Source organism: Cyprinodon tularosa, unplaced genomic scaffold (genome assembly GCF_016077235.1).
Source record: "Cyprinodon tularosa strain WSP-4 unplaced genomic scaffold, ASM1607723v1 ctg105, whole genome shotgun sequence".
NCBI classification, from domain to species: Eukaryota; Metazoa; Chordata; class Actinopteri; order Cyprinodontiformes; family Cyprinodontidae; genus Cyprinodon; species Cyprinodon tularosa.
The window spans coordinates 1,216,280-1,226,551 of NW_024037838.1; positions in this window are offsets into that span (position 1 = coordinate 1,216,280).

The window sequence follows — 10,272 nt, forward strand, 5'->3', positions numbered from 1 at the left end:
GTGACTAAACAGCACCGGGAGGATCTGAGAACCGCCAAAGGGTCCATAGTTGGTCTGGAGGAGCTGCAGAGCTTCAAAGCTGAAGTTGGGGGATTTGTTGTTAGGTTAACTATTTGTTAAACACTGCAAATTTAAACTGGTAAGAAATCCAATTTGCATGTTTCCAAAAAAACAAGTCCTACACAGGTATTCTAACCAGATGAGATAAAAAAAAATTTTTATTTGGTGTATATGCAACATTATTTGTGGAGGCAGACCAAGGTACATCATCACAAAACATATCATAACCTTAGTTAGAGGAGGAGTTTTCCTTTCTACAGTTACATTCATGGTTGGTTTATGAAGGATTGCCCCAAATTCAATGACAGTTAAAGTGACTGTTCCTTGTCAACATGAGCTTACCCTGAGGTAGTACATGCTGTAAACCAGTGGTTTTATGCACTCTAATAGGTTTCCTTAGATCAAATTTTTTTTATTTTATTTTAAAATAATTTTAAATGAACATTTAAAATAATCACATATTCCTACTCGGGACCTAAGTCTAAACTTAAAATCTGTTGTAAGGCTTGTAAATTGGTGTTCCCAAACCCTCTTCATTCATTCTGATTCAATTTTAAGTGTTTTTTTAAACAAAGCTTATTGTGAAAAAAAGCACACACACAAAAAAAAAAAACACATGAAGACTTTGTACGTCTTGACTTAAAGTGGTTAAAAGCAGACAGTTTTCAAATTTTTTGTTTTCCAGAAAAATTGAAAATATTCAGTTTTACACGATTGCCTCTTTATAGTTAACCTATCTCATATATTCCAAATTAAATAAATCAAAAGATTAAGTTGTAAGGTAACAAAATCTTAAAAGGTTCACAAATAAGAATTTTTTATACAAGATAATGTAAAAAACAATAATTCTGCTCATTTACATTAACATTTAAATCATAAACTTTATATTTATTTTATATCATTTATTATTTACCAGGACTGATTGTAATGAAAAAATTCTGTTTGCTTCAGACAGAAAAAGACAGTAGCAGGTTTTTAAGTGTCCAGTCTTTTTGTATTAAGTTCAGGTTATTAGCCATCCTGCTGGTTCAGAGACTGATGGATGGTGAAGCACGGGTACCAGTGAGAGGAGGAAGGGTTTGTGAAGTGCAAACCCCATCTAAACTTCAGACTGACTTACTGAGACCACATTACGAAACCCTTCTCACCCACTCCCTTGACAACCGCAAGACTCAGCTCTTCAAACTGTCTTTTCTGATTTTTTATTCCAGAGCACGTTAGTGACCAAACACTTCATTTACAAGTCAAACAGCAAAAACGCAGATAATGGACAAACAAAAATAAGAAAAGTGTGATTAAAAACAGAAATTAGTTTTAGGTATCAATTTGTTCAACCCAAAATAAGCACACAGGAAGATTGGATTCATTTATTCTAACTTTCTTTTATTCCATTTGGTCCTTTATTTTATCTTTCATCAACTAAATGCCACCTTATTAACCAGGTTCCAAATAAACACACACAAAAAGGTTTGCCAAAGCGTTAAGAGTAAATACATAACCCAGCAGCTGACTGATAATCTAAATTACCGGTAAATGTATTTCCCGTATAAATAGCTATAAATCCTGCAGTCCACATGGCTACACTGCATTGGCAGTCAGTGCAGCATACAAACAACTGTTTTTCTACAGACTGTAAAAACACAACAGCAGTGCAACAAAAAGGATTTCTGTAGGTCATAAAATCACTTCCATTGTTTCTGTGAGCCAGTGCATAAAGCCGTCTTTGATTTTACTATCTGGCTTAGAGTGTTGATGCTGTAAAAGAAAAAACAACAACACAGTGTCTTGAATCTCAATTGGATTCTGTTAATAGAGGTTAAACAAGATGGCTCAGTAACTCTGGCAAAGATATGTTGACTTAAAAGGCTCCATCTCCAAGGATTAATGGTAGGGTTGCATCATCACTCTGACACTAATCGTTTCGGCTCTGTGGATTTTTCAGACAATCACCACCGTTGCCTTAGATCTGGTCTCTGAGGTAGTTTCTCCTGATAATTAAGCATCCAAACAGAAAGAGAGTGAATGTGCTCATACAGTGTGCAGCTTCTCCTGTCTCCTTAAAAAGGGTGTCCCAGAGGGGCCAAGTCAAACAGCTAAATTATGTATTCGTAATACTAGTAGACTAAAGCCAATCCTAGACCTGAAAAACATTACCAGCAATAAAGCTTGGCCTTTAGCCATAAAATAAATAACCACTTAAGTACCTCTGAAGTATTACACATAGACTTCAGTGTTGTCTGAACATACATGACCACATACCAACAGCATCCTTGCCAACAAGTGCTAAACAGCCCTGTTTCAGCTCAGCCATGCTCAATATACCAAGGCCAGATATTCAAATATAGAGAGTGCCCTGACACAGGATTCATCCATGCCAGTCACGACTACTTTGGCATGGTTTTGTTAAAACAGTTAAAAAGAAAAACTCAACATTTTCATTTGAAATAATCTCTATCACTGAACAGGATGAACAAAAATAGTTAAATAGATTTTAAAAATGCATTAAGTTATTATAATGTGAAAACTGAAATCTAAAAATGTAAACATGCATATTTATTAATATATAATAAATTTGACGTTGGCATCTTGGCTTGGACCTCATCACTCACCATCTGTGCTGTCCAACATGTGCTGGACTGAGAAATTTCTCCCACTCTTGAACATCTTCTTCAGGATGACCTTAAACCAATGGCTGGATGTTTTGGTGGTGGCTATGCTGAAAAGCGGCAGAGGGGAAAGCAGGCAGCAGCAGTTATAGTATGCATGGCATGCAAAATGATGGGGGAAGACTGCAGCATAGATCCCCTGCACAAAAGCTAAGGTTTGTTTGATAAAGTATCACCTATGGAGAATAATAAAGTGGAATAAGCATTAGCTAATAAGGAATTGTTCTATTCTAATCACTAATTAAAACTGATATTTGTTACAAATTTCTACTGACACCATAGAACAGAATGCATGCATTTGATGTAAAAGACAGCTAGATTTCCTTTTATTGTTTGACATTAAGAATATAATCTCTTTCAGAAAACTAACCTTATATTTAAAAAATAAATGTTTTGCAAATGTATTAAAATTCTTCGATTTTATCACATTTAATTACAGGGTAATTCAGATTCCAGTTATACATCTAAAAATCAATGCAACCGTGTGATTAAGAGGATACTATTAGAGAGCCTCCCAAGTCTAGTCATGGAGATCTACCATCTGGCAACATTGAGATGAATCCCACCTCCAACACACCTCCAACCAACGGATGGCTGCTTACCAGGCCTCTGCAGAGCTGAATGACTGAAGGCAGATGAGGGAAATCAACCATTTGATTCAGATGTGTTCAGATGTGTCTTTGGCATCTCTTTACTACGGGTAACTCAGGCCAATGCATGTCTCCGTTTTCTGGAAACAAACAGCTTAAGGTATGATTTCACTAAATGAAGTTGCATAATATTATCCATGCAGTTAAATATTTGATATAGAAACTTTCAGTATAAAGAATTAAGTTTATTTAAGCAGTTATTACCTTTTGTTTAGCAGGAATATTGGATGTATAGGTTGGTTAGAGACATCTGACAACCGTGCTTGAGGTTCAGGTCTTTATTGTGTACCTGGAAATGCTTGCTACATAAATGCTTTATTATTCCTTATGTTTACAAATTTGAAAGTATTCATGTTTTCTGTCAGACATATGGTGATATTTTTCAAACTGACTCCTCTGTAACTTTTTAAGCCTGGTTTTAAATTGTTTAAAGCAGGTATTGCTGTAATTTTCTGTACATTCCCTCTGAATTGCAGCCTGTGTTGTATCATTTAATATACAAGGTTTACCCTCTGTTATGCATGATTATCTTCAGTCTACTTCTACTTAACTATTAAAATAATATTTTACTTCAAGTCACCCGCCACATGTTTTGCTCTAATGCACCTAATGATTGCATACTGAAGCAATTTTAGTGATTTGATAAAAAGCAACTAAATTGGGCTCCAGGGATCATACAATGAAAATCTGAATGTTATTCAAATAAAACAATAATTACATCATAGTAGTTTAAAGCTTGGATTAGTAATTCCATCTCTAGGCAATAACCACAGTGTGTGTTTTAGACATGTGTCTGCTTCAAAACTTTAATTTTAGTGATAAGTCAATAGATGGTTTCAGTAGAGCATCACGATAAGCTCTAATATAAATGCTTGAAGGTACGAATGAGAAGGGATTCATCCCATTAGGGTCAGCTTGCAAACATTGCCTGATACTTAAATCTGTCTGTTAACATTATTGGTCAATTCAAATTGTGTTTTTATTTATAATCCAAATTAGAAACTTTGGATCAGTTAATTTTGTTCATAATGTAAATTTCTAAAAATATTATTTAAAAGTTTAGGAAGTTTTATTCATAGTATAACCTGTGCAGCAAAAAAAGGTACTGAGAAGGTTGTTTGTCTGGACTCCTCTGAACATGAGTCTGTGTGTATCAAGGTATTTAATGAATCAGTGATTCTGGTATTTTTGATGTTTGAGATGTTTTTCTACTGACTTCAGTCTTGACAGATGTTTATAAAGACTAAAATCTGTAGTTCTAGTAAAGCTAGAGGCTTTACATTGAAGAGTTTTATAAAAATCAAGCAGGCTTAACTGGAATAGACGGGCCAGTTTTATGACTCAGCACCGCCAGGTCCTGAGTCTTAATTTATTGTATACTTTTAAATGGATTTACAACATAAAAAAAAATTATAATACACCAGAATAGGACACATTAGGGGAAGCAATACGTCTGAGCGCACTTTTTAAAACTAGTGATGGTAGTTACCTAATTTTTGGTAGGCATTTTCTTTTCTATTGACCAACCTTACAAGAATAACAATGGATTCCTAAATTTATAACAGCTTAGATATGTGTTTTCCTATTAGATCTTAATATTTTAATGTTTTAATTGGATTTAGAATTACAGGAGAGTGACTGTCTGGACCTTAATTATTATTATATCAATTGGATCCTTAGTACAATTTGAATTAGATTAGATTAGATTAAATTGGGTCAACTTGTAGTTAAACTCACACCACTGTGTTCAAAACAGTGCTGCAAGAGTCCTCATGCAAGTATAAACATCACACCCACCCAATGCTATTTCCACTGGCCACCAGTCTCTTTCTGGACACAATACAATATTCTTCTCATCAAAAATGCATCAGTGGCCAAGGTCCATCCTATGTGCTGGAATTCACTCCATTCCAAACTTCCAGCCTGGTAAATGGGACCCTAAAGTCGCCCAGCAGCCAACTCCCTCGGGTCCCATCTGCCAGGCTTTGAACCATGGGAGACGGAAACTTTTGCTCTATAACAGCTCCTTTGCAGATCTGAAAGAATGACAGAGTCTGACTCTTTTAAAGTTGGACTTAAGACAGTCTTAAGGCTGTCTTAAGTCAATTTACTCGCTAATTTTATTCATGTGGTTTAGTTGTGGTACTAAAGATTCCTTGAAATTAGAATAGATTATAAATAAAAATTGTTACCATGTGCATCTGAAATAAAACAATGAAATAAAACAATGTTTTAATAATATTCTAATTTATTGAAAGGGTCTGTGTAATAATTATCTTGGGAATCAGAATAAGACATAATTTAGTCATTATCTTAACTGTTAATAATTTAAAGGGGTAATTAATTTGGCTGTGGAAATGTAAAAAGAAAAGTCTTGAAATACATGTGGATTGTAAAGTTTCAGCAAGCTTTCAAGCAGCAGATGATTAAAAAGTGAGTTTCAGAGAGATTTCTGTCTTAACCTGTGTACCATCAGTCTGACAGTTAGTTGTGCCAAGATAACTAAATGTCCTTAAAAAGTCTAGTCTGACACATTTTCATTTCTACCTTTTAACTATTGCTCAAGTATTAAGTAGGTTTTTCTTGTAGCCTTTTGCTATTTCTAATTCAAACAAGACTTAACAAAATAGAATTCTCTCCTGTTCCCATTTCAAGAGTTGGTAGGAAATATCGGCCTATTTCATATTTTAAAAAAAGAAAAGAAAATAACTATTCATAGATTATTTTTATCAGTAACTTTAAATATGCTTTCACTATCTCTAAAAGAGAAAGAACATTAAATGTGTAATAACTGGGAGTCAATTAGTGTGCCACTGATAACCTTATTCAAAAGCAATTATTTCCTACCATGACATTGTTTTTATTTTATTTTTTTTTTTTTACATTTAATACATTTCCCAAAATTAAAAGTAAAGTTTATGAAGTTTTTTTCTTATATTAGACTATTGCAGTTAAAAACAATATTTTATTTCAAGGCAGCAATTCTCAAATTGATCAAATCAGGCACCACCTCAGCTTCTTCAGCTAGATGAATTGTATTATATATAAAAAAAATTTGATAAAACTAAGCAAAGCTTTAACATTTAATGGTATTTTACGATCAGTTAAAGATTTCAGAAATATTACCCAGATATAAAGTGGAAATAATTAACATAAAAGTGTCATGAAAGCAAAATCCTCATGTCTGATACAATGAAATCCTCATCATCCAAAATACCTGCCTTTAATCCAATCATATTCGGTAAATTATAATAATTTGAGATTTAATTATAAATTTGGAAGATGTTTCATTAAGCCCACATCTCTACAATGAAATTTCTTTTTAAGCTGATGTTATATTTGAATGCTTAAAAATCAAAACTAAATTTGAGTCTTTCACAAGCTATAAACAGGAAAACCTAAAAATTTAAACACATTGATGTAACTAATCAATAAAAAAAATTAAGTTCATGAATTTAGCAACTAAAATAATTTATCTATTACATTTTGCTTTAATTATCTACTTTAATGACTAAGTCAAATTCCACTATCACAGTAAAAACCATGGATAAATTATTTATAACTTATTTTCACTTTTATTAAATCTCTTTACTCTATTTTTCAAGACTGATGTGCTTGATGTCTTTTTTGCAGCTAAATTGATCACGTTTATTTTACACATTACTGAGACAGATATCTTTTCTTTCCACCACTGAAGGCTGCCCAAGTTTTTTAAATGCTATTTTTGGCTATAGTTGTTGGGGTTTTGCACAAGTTGGTAACATTTAGACAGTACTGTTTATTATTTTGATCACTTTGTAATTGTTTCAAGGCTTTGTGAAGGTTCTTTTCTTAGGCTCTACATAAGTATTTTTTACCCTACTGAGTTAGGCAATAAAAAGGCACCCAATCACAAACGGTAAACCCATGTTGGATCACACAAGGGTTTGTATATTTTACTGCAACACACAAATTGGTACCAAACCCAGAATCCAGAATATACCAGATTTTCTCTATATCTTTTTTTGTTTTATTAATGAGCTGCTCTTATCTACTCTTCCCTGTTGGTATTTTATTACAAATAGGATCAAATTAATCACAACAAGAAACATCTCCCTTACAACTGTGGAGAGAAAGGGTCTCTTTGTTTTGTAATGTTGTTTTGTACATGCACAGGCAGGCACAGCCATAAAAAACGTCCTCTTCCTGTGACTGAAAGAGTAAAAAGAGAGAAGATAAAATGAGAGTGAGAGGAAGAAAAAAGAAACAATACATTCATCAAGCAGCTTCTCATTGCCAACATTAAACCTGGTTCTTTACTCTCCTGTTTACTTTCATTCAGTCTAGAAAATAAAATGCTGCCTACATTTGTATACAATGAAAAATAAAAGAAAACAAACATATTTTTAAATTTATTTCAGACATCATGACAGATACATATACATTCAAAAAAATAAACATTTTTTTTCGAGCAATCAAATAACTTTATATATTCGACCTTGCACTGCAAGTCTTGTCCTGGAACATTACGTACATATTTAACATTTGGATACGTATGAAGACTTCTAACAACTAGCTTGCATTCGTTTGCCTATCCCAGGGTTCCTTTACTTAAATAAAATGCTCCTTTTAAAGACGAAACATTAATTAGCTGCCTGTAAGGTGTAGCAGCCGCATACATACATATACACTATATTGCCAAAAGTATTTGCTCACCCATCCAAATTATTGGAATCAGGTGTTCCAATCACTTCCATGGCCACAGGTGTATAAATTCAAGCACCTAGGCATGCAGACTGTTTTTACAAACATTTGTGAAAGAATGGGTCGCTCTCAGGAGCTCAGTGAATTCCAGCGTGGAACTGTGATAGGATGCCACCTGTGCAACAAATCCAGTCGTGAAATTTCCTCGCTCCTAAATATTCCACAGTCAACTGTCAGCTGTATTATAAGAAAATGGAAGTGTTTGGGAACGACAGCAACTCAGCCACGAAGTGGTAGGCCACGTAAACTGACGGAGCGGGGTCAGCGGATGCTGACGCGCATAGTGCGAAGAGGTCGCCAACTTTCTGCAGAGTCAATCACTACAGACCTCCAAACTTCATGTGGCCTTCAGATTAGCTCAAGAACAGTGCGCAGAGAGCTTCATGGAATGGGTTTCCATGGTCGAGCAGCTGCATCCAAGCCATACATCACCAAGTGCAATGCAAAGCGTCGGATGCGGTGGTGTAAAGCACGCCGCCACTGGACTCTAGAGCAGTGGAGACGCGTTCTCTGGAGTGACGAATCGCGCTTCTCCATCTGGCAATCTGATGGACGGGTCTGGGTTTGGCGGTTGCCAGGAGAACGGTACTTGTCTGACTGCATTGTGCCAAGTGTAAAGTTTGTTGGAGGGGGGATTATGGTGTGGGGTTGTTTTTCAGGAGCTGGGCTTGGCCCCTTAGTTCCAGTGAAAGGAACTCTGAATGCTTCAGCATCCCAAGACATTTTGGACAATTCCATGCTCCCAACTTTGTGGGAACAGTTTGGAGCTGGCCCCTTCCTCTTCCAACATGACTGTGCACCAGTGCACAAAGCAAGGTCCATAAAGACATGGATGACAGAGTCTGGTGTGGATGAACTTGACTGGCCTGCACAGAGTCCTGACCTCAACCCGATAGAACACCTTTGGGATGAATTAGAGCGGAGACTGAGAGCCAGGCCTTCTCGTCCAACATCAGTGTGCAACCTCACAAATGCGCTTCTGGAAGAATGGTCAAAAATTCCCATAAACACACTCCTAAACCTTGTGGACAGCCTTCCCAGAAGAGTTGAAGCTGTTCTAGCTGCAAAGGGTGGACCGACGTCATATTGAACCCTATGGATTAGGAACGGGATGCCACTTAAGCTCATATGTGAGTCAAGGCAGGTGAGCAAATACTTTTGGCAATATAGTGTATGTGTACATATAGATATGTATAAAATGCTGGACATTTCCTCTGAACCCTGGAAAAACAAAGTCGTTATTTGGGTTGGACAGTGAAATCTGGCATCTTCAGGTTGTCTCTGGCAAACTTAAACAACTGTATTATTATTATTTTAAACTAAACATTTTAAATGGGCCTAAAATCAAGGCCTTAAATTGTATATGACAAAGCTGTAGTAGATGCATCTAGAGATATTGTCGAGGATCTGGGCTGCAGATTTTGCTGTGACTGTTAGAGTTGAAAAAAAAAAAAAAAAAAAAAAAAAAACTAAAGGCACAAGTCAAAGTAACACTTTTCAATGTGAAAACTGTTATTTGAGGGAAGAACAGTCAATGTTACCTTTTGTTTTTTTGGCTAAGTAAGGTGTTTAAAAGGAAGTCAGAGGAAGCACAGAGATACATTAAGCTGTTTAAAAGGATTATAATCAGCTGTTTTCTGCAAAACATTGGAAATGTTTGCAGTTAATTCAGGCTGCAAAATAGTAAGAGAGAGACAGATGAGCAGATAACAATAAGGCTTAAAGTCATTTTGCAAAGTTCATTTTATATTTCTTCTTTTGGTAATCTTAGTAGTTAAGGCAGTAGATCCCAAACATTTCTTGGCACCCCCCCCCAAGATAAAAAAAAAAAAAAGAGTTTTTGCAAGTCTCTCCAATCAATCTTTGACAGCTAATTTAAAAACGGTAAACCTCAGTAATTAAAAATTTGCAATAAAAAAAATAATAAAAAAAAACATGCCAAAAAATAATAGTTTTGCAATTAAAATTGCAAAACTATTATTTTACGCTTAACTGCTTTTTATTGTTACGTGACTCAGCATTCAGATAAAAAAAAACATATATTTAATTAACATTTAAAAAATCTGGGGGGGGGGGGCACTGAGTTAAGGTACAGCAATACAATCTATTGTGAGTAAAAATTTGTTGCCTTAGTAATAATTTTGCTAATCACT